The 12,866-nt window shown below is 45.4% G+C and overlaps 1 protein-coding gene across 1 annotated transcript in view; it reads left to right on the top strand.

The window, feature by feature from the left end:
* The first annotated feature begins 69 nt into the window (after positions 1-69).
* Positions 70-12,866, top strand: part of LOC141954633 (CCN family member 2-like) — a 42,898-nt gene continuing 30,101 nt past the window's right edge. The window contains exons 1-3 of the mRNA XM_074894324.1: positions 70-84; positions 1,354-1,460; positions 2,595-2,704. The gene's annotated coding sequence lies outside the window, so the exon portion shown is untranslated. The remainder of the gene's footprint in view (positions 85-1,353; positions 1,461-2,594; positions 2,705-12,866) is intronic.

The raw sequence follows: 12,866 nt of genomic DNA, 5'->3' as shown, positions 1-12,866 counted from the left end.
GCAGGAGGAGCGCCAGCAGCGCGGGCGGCGAGGAGGGGGCGTGCGCAAGATGGAGGCGGGTGTGAGGAGGGGGAACAGGATGAGGTTTGGGGCTTCTTGAGGAGGTTTTGGGGTGCGGGGAGGTGCCTGGTGGGGCCGTGAGGAGGCTTGAGGTGAGGGGAAGGCCTGGGTGGAGGGGGAGGTGAGATGAGGAGTCTAGGGCTGGAGGCAGGGAGGAGGAGGAGGAGGAGGAAGGAAGGGGCTGAGGGGCGATGGGGAGTGGGGGTGGGTGGGTGGATGGATGGATGGGTGGGGGGGTGGGGGGGTGGGTGGATGGATCGATGGGTGGATGGGTGGGTGGGTGGGGCAAGCTGAGCCAGGAAGGCAGGTCAAGCCGGGGTGAGGCCGTGTAGGGACTGGGGTGGGGGACAAGAGAGCTCTGCTGGGACAGGAGCGCTGGGGAAGGGGGTGATGAGGCAGGGAGCCAGGGCAGGGAGGAGATGTCCATCCCCAGAGAAGGTCTGTGCCTGGAGAGGGGCAGGGGGGCCAGCGCAGGGGCTTCCGTTAGCGCCTCTGTTCCTGGAGTCACATCATGCCTGAGGATCAAGACTATTTCTGGAAAGGGACAGTGAGTTTTCAGCCCCTTTAATGGGGCAAGAAAATGGGGCTGGTTGCGTACTCCAAAGTTTCACGTGTGAGAAGACAAATACAACAACCCCCAAATTTCCTAATTAACAGATCCTTGTGTTTTCTGAGATGGGGCTTGAATTCATTTTAGCACTCCAAGCTGACAACCCAAGCCCCCACGCATCATGGGATTGCCTTAAAAAAGCCATGAGGCTTTTAAATGAAGAAGAGAATTAATTACTTCATATAGTAGTATACAGGACTGTGCCGTGCTCTGCATAAGTATTGTGGAAACTCACTGTGTATCCCAAATAATTTGGGGTAGCAAAGGGATAACATTCCTACTGTTGTGGTGTTTTAAAAGCACTTCGGTCATCTCTTCAAGGCGGGAGGCGCTGAAATAAGCTGTGTGGAAGTTTTTCAGCTCTCTGCCGTGAGTGTGCGACTCAGACCACTGCTGTCGGTGCTGGTTTACAAAGTCAGACACTTGTTGGCAACATCAGCAGGAGGCCAAAGGTGGTTTACTGGGGTGAGGAGGTTTGTGAGAGGCCATAATCCCAGCTCCCCTCCACCCAACGGAGCAGAAGTTGTGCTCCAAATCCCAGCCAAGCCAGGGCTGTCCCCAGCTCTGAGGTTAGACCACTGCCTCTTCACTCGGCAGGCAGGAGATTTGGGGTCAGCAGCCCAGCACCTGGGGTTGGATTGGGCATGATGTAACCCTCCCTCTTCTCCTGTTTACTCCCCCAGGCCTTTGCCAGCAAGGGTGGCAGTTCCTGGAGCAAGTGAGACCGCTGGTTATGATGGAGCAGAGACGAGTGGACCCGGAGCACTGAGGGCTGCGTGCTTGTGAGCTGGTCGGTATTTCAGCATCACCCAACACTGTAGTTCTGGTCACGGGAGCTTTGCTTTGTGAGCCCTGTACCCTCTTATAGCACGGGACAGAGCTGCTACAGCACTGGCTGTGGTTGTGCAGTCACTGCATCATGCCATTAATCCAGTTGATGGTGACAGGAACACTCCAAACCCTCCGTACTATTTATTGCTTCTGTGGCTGCTGGGTCTGGGCGGGCAGAGGTGTTGCTGCTCTGCTGTTCGCAGCCCGTGAGAGGGCAGCACAAGGCCGCCGGTTGTTGGCTGGGGGTTTCCAGGTGATGAAATTGGGCATCCTTATAGTGCGATGAGAGCAGCATCGGGCGATGGAGCCAATCCCCTGAAACTTCTTCTGAAGCAATGTGTGAACGTGCGCTTAAATCTTGCCCGGAGCATCCTCATTCCAGTGACTAATGTGTGAAACCGACCAGGAGTAGAAGGAAAAGTTACTCACTCTGTTTTTCCCTGCGGTTGAAAAGTGTAAAGAACGTTGACCCTTACTACATTTCTGCAGGAGACTGAACATCCTTCATCTTCATACTGGGCAGGATCTGCATCTCTGTCATCATTCTGCAGCATGGCCAGTACTGATTGCTCTAGAATATCAACTTTTCAGCAATCATGGGTGTGCAAGAATCATAAGATTAAAAACATATTTACAATTTGGTTTGTTTGTTTTCTGATTTTTGAGTCCCTAGGGCACCCTCGGGCCATTTTTCCAAGCTCTTCCCTACAACGTTGCAAAATCTGGCATAAAATCAAGACAGCTAGCAAGATCCACATCTTGATAACTTCATTGAATAAAGACGTTCAGTTATCAAGATGCACTTTTTGTGCCTCAGTGTCACTGGCAACCCGGTGTTTCACAAATTCACCGTCTTAGAAGTCCCTGCTGAGACTGCCTTTAAGGTGTCAGCTTTCAGGATGTTTGGGGGTTTTTTTTGCGACATGGCAATTCATCCACTGATTAGCACTGAGCTTTGCTTTGCAGAGCCCACAAAGCTGTCGCTCATTCTCGGTTATTACCTTACAGCTACTCAAAGCCAGTAATTTGTTCTTTGTCATTTGATGAAGTGAGTCCAGTATCTTTAATAACTCCTTTCCATTTTGCCTTCCAGCTGAGTAATACAGAATTTGCTTTTCCTGGGATAATCCATAGAGATGGATGTTGGGCAATGAAAATGTAAAAGGAAGCCAGGATCATGTGATTGTGTTGGACCAGGAGAAGGTAAGAATTTTATATTCAGTGTTATATCTAAAGTGACTGCTGTTTATGCACCTAACCTTGTGACAGAGCAAGAACACTGCCAGGAGAATATTATTACCTGAAAAACTGTTTATTCCCCCTCAAAAATTTGTGAACTGGCAAAGAGGCAGCAGCTCATAACAGGAAGACATGGGGATTCCTCTGTCCTGTGTGTGGATGTCAGCAGCTGAAATGTCTCCATATCTTGTCACCTCTGCTGGGACAGTAGTGATTTTTCAGACTAGAAACTTGCTCCTGAAAACTGCTGCGTAAATTCCAATTGGCATTTACTGGAATTCACTGGAGGGGGGATCCTTGAGCCTCTGCAGGAGTGGGTAATGCTGGCAGTCTGTTTCTTAGCTGGTCAGTAGGAGCTTAGCCTGTTGAAGGCCCAATCCCGTGAGCTTCAGAGCTCTTTCGACTCTCAGTAACTTTCATTGGAGTTAAGGGTCACTCAGTACCTCTCGGGAGGAGGCCCTGAGTGGTCTCAGCTTTTAAAATTATTGGTTTTGAGCATGAGAATCTGGCCTGGGACATTTTAATTTGAATTTGCTATTTTTAGCTTGAGCTTGAAACCAACTCAAATAGTTTTTCTGCCTTCGGTACTGTCTGTTACTGTGTTAGAGCCTTCCCCGTTGTTGGTCTCGCAGACGCCAAGTCTGTCCCCCGTCTTAGACAACTGTAGCCAATGGATTGAGATCAGGGATTAATTTGGCCAGGGATAATTGAAATAATAAATAAAATTAAAATAAAATAAAGATGCATAAAGCAAAACTTTGAGCTTGGAATGGCTTCTGAGATTCTGAAAGTAATTTAAGTAATCCAGGAGAAAATATGCAATGAAATCTGTTTTCCATTATTGCATGAGATGGTATGTCTTAAAATTTGATCAAAACCATTTTTTGATGTGGTGAAGATAATGCAACTTAAAGTGATACAGAGATCTGGGATGTTTTTTTTCAATGTAATATTTACAAATTATTGTAGACCTGACATTCTTATTTATTTATGGATAAGACCTATCTTATCTCACAGCAAGTAAAAATAATTTCTGAGTTCTAGCTACCAGTGGTATTTTTGAAGGAAGTGGTAGTAAAAGCTCATTATGGATACGTATGAGCCTGCTAGTTTTCTTATCCAGACCCAGTGGATATCAGCACAGTGTATATCACTACAGTGCAGTGGTAGAGACCTGATGTTCTCTTTTGCCTTGTATTTAAGAAAAAGTGAAGACACCTGTGTGATAGTCCCATGTTCATATTTCTCTGGTTCTGTGGGTTTTGTAAGATTCCACAACAAGGGCGAGATCAAATAGGACAAGGACACGCCGTTCCTGTTCCTTTAAAGGAATATCTTTCAAGCTTGAGTGGCTTCTGAGCTGAATGGCTGTGAGCAACAACATGCAGAGTTCAGCGTGGAGAATACCTACACACATCAACGAGCAAGCAGGGCTAGAGGAGTTTATTCCCAGGGCTGTCAGTTTTCCCCTCTATGAGCATATGTGCTCCCCTCGCTGCTTTTGCAATTCCTATTCCCACACCATCAGATGATCCCTGTTCTTCTGTAGTTTTTATCCACTTTGTATCTTCTCTGAGGGATGTCCTTACTCAGTCCTCTGAGGGAATTTCTTTGGAGGCCTCATCTATCCCCACAGGGATCAAATAATAGACCACTGTGTCTCACCAAACCAGGATTCAGCAAGGGCCATCTCAGATTGTGGATGTCATTTACCAGGAATGGGGTCAAAAAAGAAGTCTGTTTCTTATTTTTTTCCTTAGTACTACAGGGAATTCACCCTCAGAGAATTTATGAAAATGTCAATAGGTCAAATAAGAGTATTCCGGATGTTCACAGTAATAATTTACTAGCTGGCAGGGCTTGTTTGTTTACATCCTCCATAAGGATCCCATGGGACAGACTTAATCCTGGTTTTGGATATTTGATTGAGAGTAGCTCTTGGGGTTTCTGCCAGGATGTTTGTAGTCCATACGCAGTCAGTTGTGGGATCTTATGCCAGTGATGTTTTAAGATAAAATAAATAAATAGGCTTTTTCACCCCATCAGTGAGCATGTCGTGTAACTCCAATGTTCAGCTAATGACAACACTTCCAATGTTGCTGCAAACAGAAGCCCCAGTCTGTTTAAATTTAAATTTCAAGGCACCAGAAAACCCAGTAGGTCTTGCAAATGCATTGTTTAAATGGAGCCAGCACAGGGCAAAGCCCAGCGCGTCAGCCAGTGGGGAAAGAGGGGAGGAGGTGGAGGCTGTGCAGCACAGGGATGGGCATCGTGTCCTAATGGGGAGAGACCATGGATCATCAGGGTGTCCGTCTTGGATACAGCGTGGCTGGAAGGTGACAGTGCCAGCTGACCAGTTGTCACTGCAGCAGCTTGCCCGAGTCTCTGCTGCATCCCTCGGCGTGCAGCTGGGTACATCTCTGTGTGCGTGGAGCAGTGTGGCACGCGTGGGAGAAGATCCATTCTTCACTTTAGGCTTCTAATCGAAGCACTTTGAGTAGGTGTCTGGAGTTAAGGGGCTAAATTGGGGTTCATTTCTCTTAATCCCTTCTGTAAAATGCAGATAACAGCACTTTCTATGGGTTTCAGTCTTACCAAGCTCCAAGCAGCGAGCGAAATGTTCAGTTTAATCTTTACTGAGCATGTGTCTTTTGCACTCTGTTGCCGTAAGTTAAAATCTGGAATCGGGTGGAGCGTCACACTCACGTCACGAAGTGATGGCAAAGCTGGGCATTGGGTGGCAGAGCAGAAGCATGTGGTGATTTGGTCCCAGTTATGTGACATTTGGCTCTACTCGGTGCTGTCTGCTACCTACAGCCTGAAAACTAAACGGAAAGCAGAGCAGCAATTGGAGATTGCTGGAAATGACTTTTGTGCAGCTCCACAAACTGTCATTGATCAGAAAAAAACCATGCATGTAGTTGTGACATGTGAGGGACTTATGGGTTAATTTCTGGAGCAGTTACAAATCGTATCCTTGCTCAGATGCTGCTGGAGAACCAACAAGGAGACTTCTCGGGGAAATATCAGGTCTCACTCGTCTTTTCTGTCTCTCCAGGAGCTTGTGCAGTTGAATTAGCATTTACTGTTGGTACATTTCTTCCTACCAGTCCAGAAAAGGTATATCAGGTTCTCCTAGAACTGTTCTGACAGCGAGGAAAACCAGAGCGGGTTTATAAATAAAGGGTGAGAAATAGCTCAGAAGTGGCGTAGCAGAGAAGGATGCGGAGGCTTCAGTGGACCACAAGCTGAATATGATTCAACAGTTGGTGCTTTGTAAAAAAAGACTAATTTTATTCTGGCATGTATTAGCAGGAAAGTCACGTGAGGCGCGGGGGTAATTAATCATGCCACTCTGGTAGGCATTGGTGCTCCCAGCTTTGAGCACTAAGGAAGAAGAACACACTGGAGACCAAAGGAGAGCAAGAACAACAACTCTGGACCTAGATGAAGGAACTGGATTTATTTAATCCAGCAATCAAAGATGAAGGGTAGGGTTTGCTAAGGACAGTCTTCCACTGAGTGAAAGGTAAGCGGGCTGAATCTGTTCTCTGAGTGCTGTAGGCAGGATGGGAAGGCTGCTTAACTTCCAGCAAAACACACTGCAGTGAGGTTTTTGCAGAAGGTTTCTTCTTATTAGGCAGTCGGCTTCATATGGGAATTTTTGTGTGGTTTTTATGAGTACATCAGAGAACCCCCTGAATATGGTATACATATGCCTGATAATGCATGTGGGGGAATTGGATCGTTTCTTTGGGGGTGGGAAAGATTGCTCTTCCTCTGTGCTTGGAACAAGATTCAGTGACATTGAGGAGCAGCAGATTTGAATGGGTGGGAGAGGCACATTCGCATGCAGGGAGCTGGCTTGCAGAAATGTCGATGCCATGTGCAAATCTCCCACTGACTCTAGTATTTTTTCACGTTTACAGTACAGCACTGGAACCAACTATGTAGAATAAACCAAAACCTGACCATTTCTGTGAGTGGAATGAGACCATCACAGTTAAAATTACCAGGTAGATGATCTCAAGGGAATTTTCTAAGGATCTAAACCTTATATTTCAAAAAATAAACCAATCCTAATGAATGAGGAAGGGGAGGGAGGATAAGATGATAGTCACACCTCTTCCAGGATGAGATATCTGCTGTGTTTTTGCATATTGTAGGGTATATTAAACCTGTAAAGCTATCTGGGGGTGTCTGGGTGTAGTAGATGCTATAAATGCCTGAAATTCTCTGGATTTGGTGGAGCAATACCCATTTTGGGGGGGCAGGGGGAGAATGTTCTGCTCCGAAGAGGCCAACCGAACTGATGATTTTAGTGAGCAGAGAGCCTGTAGCCACTTGTATCTTTTTTTGGTTGCCAGCAGTACAGTTTACCAACAGCTTCTTTCTTAGAGATGGTTGATTGCTGAAAATTTCAGAGGAATCAGTCTAACATTTAGATTGCTTCTCTGATTCCAACAAACATGGATCAGGGAATTAGGCTGGCAATCTTGATGAGTTTTCTCCTAAGTTTAAAGAGGATAAGGCCTTGTTAAGTGAACTCTGGTTTGGGGTAGCGTGGTTCCAGAAGTAAACTGTAGTTTACTTATTTCTGTTCGCAAGGTTTTCAGCAGGTCTTGGTATTGGGACAGAAATGCAATGAGAAGATATTTCTTGAGCTTGCTCTTGTTTTAGAGAATGCTGACAAACTTAAAGGAAGGTAGAAGTTCCCTCTTTTTTCAGCCTAAAAGCTCAATAGGTGAGGGTTTTCATAGGCTTGAGTTTTGCAGTGAAGGTTTTGTGTATTTTTTTTTACTTTTACATTTCAACCCAGCCAGTTTCTCCTATTTTAGTGTTCTTCGTATTGAAGATAAATTGAGATAATCTGAAATCCTCTGAAGTGGTTTTCCAGGTATTCTTTGGCTTTGATGAAAGAGAGCTAGTGTCCATATCAAAAGCATCCAGGAAAAAATGATTAATTTCCTTCTTTTGTGTGATGGAGAGGCTAATGGTGCCACCACCGCTGCAGCTGGCACACGGTGAACAACTTTGATCTCCTTGCTTGCCTTTGAACTGCTTGCAAGCCCTAAAGCTCTTTGGGTCTCCACTGAGTGGTAGTTCTCTCGGAGTTTATGCCTGTTAGCTCAGCACAAGGCTCTAGACCTAAGGAAATACAACCAGAAGGCCCCTAAAGGTGTCTAGTGTTAAAGTTACCACCACCCATGGTGAAGCCCTGTGGCCTTTTGTTATTGTACTGGAAAATGAACTGTGCACAACCCTGTCTTGTGGGGAGAAGGAGAATATGAGGGTCATGTTACTCTACAGGGTGCTGCTGACAGTGGAATCACAGTCCTTTTTATAAAGAACTGCGTATCTTGGTCAATTGTTTTCACCACTTGGAGGATCACAGGTATTATTGAAAGATGCATCTGAGAAGTTTGAGCCGTGAGTTGATCTTTGGTTTTTCGGCAGATACAGTTCCACAGGGGGGGCAGAGATAAAAGGCAGATTTTAAAAGGGTTCAGTCATTTTAACCACCCCATTGTTCTCCTGTTTATAGTGAGTTACTGGTTCTTGGACAAGGTGGGAAGAGTCTGTGGGATTTAGTTCTTTAACAAAAGCATCCTTTCTCCACAATGTTAATTACTCATTTGTGCCAAATGGGGAATGAGAAACAGAATTTAAGGATCTGATTAACATTTGCTTCCCCTTTCAACAGATCAGTCTTTACACTCATAAACTCTGTGATAAAACTACTTTCACTTACTTTCTACTCATCTGAGAATCTTCCAACCTCCACAGAGTCTGAATTTCCAGGTTAGGAAAACAAATACATAAAAAAGCAAAGCTAGAAATAGTATCCTGCTGCTTTTAAAAAAGGACGAATGTCATTCTTTTGTGCGTGTATCTTCTTTTTAGCCCAGGAATGATTATTGTACGTGCTAGAAGTGCCTCTTAACATTAAAGCTTCTTCACAAATCTTTTGTTCTGACATACCTAGAGTAGGCACAGCTTAAAAATATATATATTTTATCATGATTTGGCTTATTCCCATGCAGGCATAGGTAACATAAGGTACCATTATAACAATCTGACTGTGTCTAAGTAAGGTGGTATTATCTTTACCACTGTAGACTGGCATAATTAAAGTAGTGTTGAAAAGCCATAGGTTAATGTTATTGCTTTGGACGTATACCAAGGAATGTTACAATTTTTTAAAAAGCGTTGCTTCTCAGAAATAAGGATTTGATTCAAAGTCCTTAATTTTGGAAAGCATTTTGAGGTTTGCTAAAGGTGCCATATTTAGTCATAAAAATAACAAAATGAAAAATACAGAAGTGTATTTATAGTAAGAATAATGAAGATTTATAGGGTAACGATAGTTGCAGTGCTCCTAGCCTAGGAACTCTATATTGAACAGAGTGATTGAATGTTTGGCTTTTAGAAAGAGAGAGAAAAAAACAAAAAACAGATGCATAATGAAAAACAAATCCTTTCTCTGGTGAAAAGCCAAACCTGTGTTTTGAAAATTAAATGTTTTTTTGGGTTAAGCAGTGAAAAAATGGACTTGATCTTTGCAACAGCTTGGATTTATTATTGGAACCAGTTGGCTGTGCCATAGAGGAGAGGAATTTTCTGGTAATTAGAGCAAGAAACTAAGAGTCAGAAGCGGTAGGGGCTGTTTCTGGCTCGGGCACTAGCACGCTATGTAGCCTTGGGAAACATGCTGCCTCATTTGTACCTTGGCTTTCCCGTCTATAAAATGGGGCTAAGGAAATAAGTCAACCTCACAAATTGCGTGTACTAATTAAAGAACATTTCCACAGCACCTTGAGGTCTTTACTTCTAGAGGACGGATTTTCACAAGCATGTGCTTCAAATGCTTTTGACAAATTTGCAAACCTGATTGCCCGTATTCCTAAATCCACGCGTGGGCATCTAATTGAAAAGGGTCTGATTTCCGGCAGTTTGTCTGCTGATAGAAGAGAACATGGTGGGGAGTGTTTTCTCACCGGACTATGAAAACAGAGGGATCACGGGACGCCGTCCCGCGGGGATCCTGCCATTTAGCTTGGCCCATTTCACGCCCCCCCCTGCCCGGCTCCCCGGCAGTAACGCGTAATCCCCGCAGGCTTCTGCGCTCCGAGGGCTGTGGCTCCATCGCAGCACTGCGAGAGGCAGCTGGAAAGAGCCAGGTGGGGAATGATCAGCTTAGTTAGTACGTGCAATTGGTGGTCTCTGGGGGGTGCAGAAATGCTCCTCGCCCTGCTGGATGCAGCTTCCTTAGGAAAGCAGCAGTCAGAATTAATTTGAGTAATAGCTGCACATCCTTACTGGAGTTACCACCAGTATCCCTGAGGCCCCATATCTGATTTGGCTTGGGTCTCCCAGCGGTTCAATTTCTAAATACCATCTGTCAGCGTTAGAGCTACTCGGCTGCCCCTTCCTTCGGACGATGCCGTGGTCGGTGAGCAAAAGGAATGCCGTTTGCCTTGGACGCCATCCCTCCCCGGAGCAGAGGAAACGCGCGCTGACAAGACAGGAAATTCTCGTGAACCACAAGGACCTGGAGCTTGCCTCTTGCCTTCCTGTGGGCCTTACCCAAGTTTCAGCCTGGGTGTTTAAAGATTATTAATAGCAATAGTTACATTAACAGGTTTATGTTTTTCTTCTTCTGTCAACGAAGTTATTTCTTCAATTGAGACTTTCTGGTTGTTTTTATTCAAAGTAGTCGGAGACGGACCCAAAAATGTGACGGTGTTGCAGCACAATGATCCCTCCGAGCTATCGGCCGGCCAAGCGGGGATTTCGCGTGATGGAAGGCGCTCGGTCAGGAGTGGACAGGCTCTCAAGTCTCCAGCGCAAAACAAATAGCTCCAAACTGGGGCAGGCTTAGCACAGTGAAGGATTTTGTTTCACAAGTATTTCTTTTCAGCAGCAGCGCGCTTCCAGAACGCAGCCGCTTTCTCCTCGCGATGGCTGATCGTTCCTGCGGCTGCACTGTTCCCCTCTCTCATCCTGTTGTACCTTCTGCGTGGCTGTGTGATGGCCCAGCTAGGGAATTACCTTAATTCAAAAAGAAAAAAGAACAAAATCCCCCCTTTTTTGTTTTTCTTTCTGTTAGGTTATTTTTATTTCAGGTCAGCTCCCTAATCCATACTTCAGCTGCAGAAACAAGTCGTGAGAGGGTGACAGGGAGCGGAAATATGGGAGCTGCTTAAGCCAGCACTTCTACTGAAACGAAGGCTTGTGCAACTGGAGGCTAAGCCCAGACCAAGAGAAGCTCTCTTTTGCCTTGCTCTGAGTCATGAGGACCTCAAAGTGAGTCTTGGCTGCAGGACTGAGCAAGACATATGTGTGTGGTTGGGTGTTTGTGTCCAAGGAGACAGTTTGTGTCTTCAGTGTTTTGTCACTGGGTAGAGAGCTCTGCTATTCGTTGGGCATAAAAACTCTGCCATGGTCAACAAGCTCACAGACTGGCTCTAGGTTTGCAGGAAAAAAAAAGTCACATGGAGATTGGAAAGTGCTAGGTCTACTACATCTCGGAAGGAGTGTGGATTTTTAAAGTTCAAGAATTAATACATTACTTTTCATTCTTTAAAGTGCACCTCTTCGTGGAACATGACAATGTGTGCTAATATAGGAAAGGAACTAGTCATCATCCTAGACAGAATATTGGATGTATCTGACTAAAGGTCCAACAGGTGACAACGTTTTGGTGGTTACTGGGGAACTCCTAAAGGTGCCCTTATAAAATCTCTGGGGTACAAGCGTTCAGATACAGGGAAGAGCAGTCCTAGTTTTTAAACGTGCTAAGCACTTCCTGCAAACTCATGATTTCATCTTTTGCTTTCTGCTGGAGTTGCTGGTGCTTGGCGCCTGCCAGAAGAGATCTGTAGCTGGCATATAGGCAAGCTGTTCTGCTGTCTTTGGAGAAAGGTGTGTTTTGTCTAGCGAAGCAAGGGAAGGAGTGTTTGGAAACACTAGTACAGCTGAGTACTGTGCAGGGTGAGGAGAAGACTGTCCTCCACAATGTCTGCACTGATATTCACAAGGAGTTAAACTGGGCTTATGGGGTGAGTAGATGGTGTGCTGGTTTTCTCTTGAAAAGATTTTTTCACAGGAAGAAGGACAGAGAACAGTAAGAGTTCAACTTTGTTTACCCCAGATTTATTCTGGAGTGTAATATGCATTGTAAACAACTTTTTTCATAGAAAAATATGTGCATGGAGCCTGTTCTCATTTGTTTTCTCTGTTTTTCAGATTTAGCCCTAAGTGGTACGAGTTCCTAGTTTTCTCTAAATGTTAATGCTTTTAAAAATAAGCCCAACATGTAATTTCACTTACTGTAGGCTTTGTGTTTGTCACGCAGAACAACAGCCGCGGCAGAGCATGAGCTCTGAATGGCCACCCTGAATACAAGCTAGTGTTGTTTCCAGTGCAGAGTCGGAGCGAGAACCTATAACCCCAAACAATGTGACAAACCTGGGGTTGCTCTCGGTCTGGACTCACCAATTCCCTTTATTGGGTGCCTGGGCTGTGATTGTGCTTTACTCATCCTTCCTCTCTGTTGTGTGGGGTGGCGTATCGCTGCCGAGGAGGGGGAGATCAGAGACATTCTTTTCTTATGATCAGGCTGAATCTCTCTTTTTGTTGATTTCATAATGCCTGGGAGAGCAACTGCAGCTCCCTCCTGGGACCCAACTCAACCCGTAACAAGGCTTCCTTTCTCCTGACGTCTCTGCTGACCTTCATTTCACTCTTAACTGCTGTGTCAACTTGACAACCCTGGAGCGCGCCCTGACCTTGCAGCATCGCTGCAGGAGTCACTAAGAGTGACTGGGAAGTCTGTGGGTAATGAACTGGCAGCACCAAAGCCTGCAGCATGTGAGTGTTCCTTAGAGGTCAGATTTTGTATCCATCTGTTGGTTGCTTAGCCCCGGTTAACTGTTGATATCGTCTAAGGCCCCACCCAATGTGATAAGGCTTAGAGCTGCGAAATACTCCTGGAATATATCTCAATGCAGCCAGGCTTCTTGTATTGAGTGCTGGACAAAGCATTGCTCCCTAATTATGCATTACTGCATCAATACAGCACGTGTTTGTTCAATGAGTTGGAGATGTTTGGAGTTCATCTTCA

The sequence above is a fragment of the Strix uralensis genome, chromosome 25, assembly GCF_047716275.1.
Source record: "Strix uralensis isolate ZFMK-TIS-50842 chromosome 25, bStrUra1, whole genome shotgun sequence".
Lineage (NCBI taxonomy): Eukaryota > Metazoa > Chordata > Aves > Strigiformes > Strigidae > Strix > Strix uralensis.
This window is presented reverse-complemented; position numbering and strand designations above follow the sequence as displayed.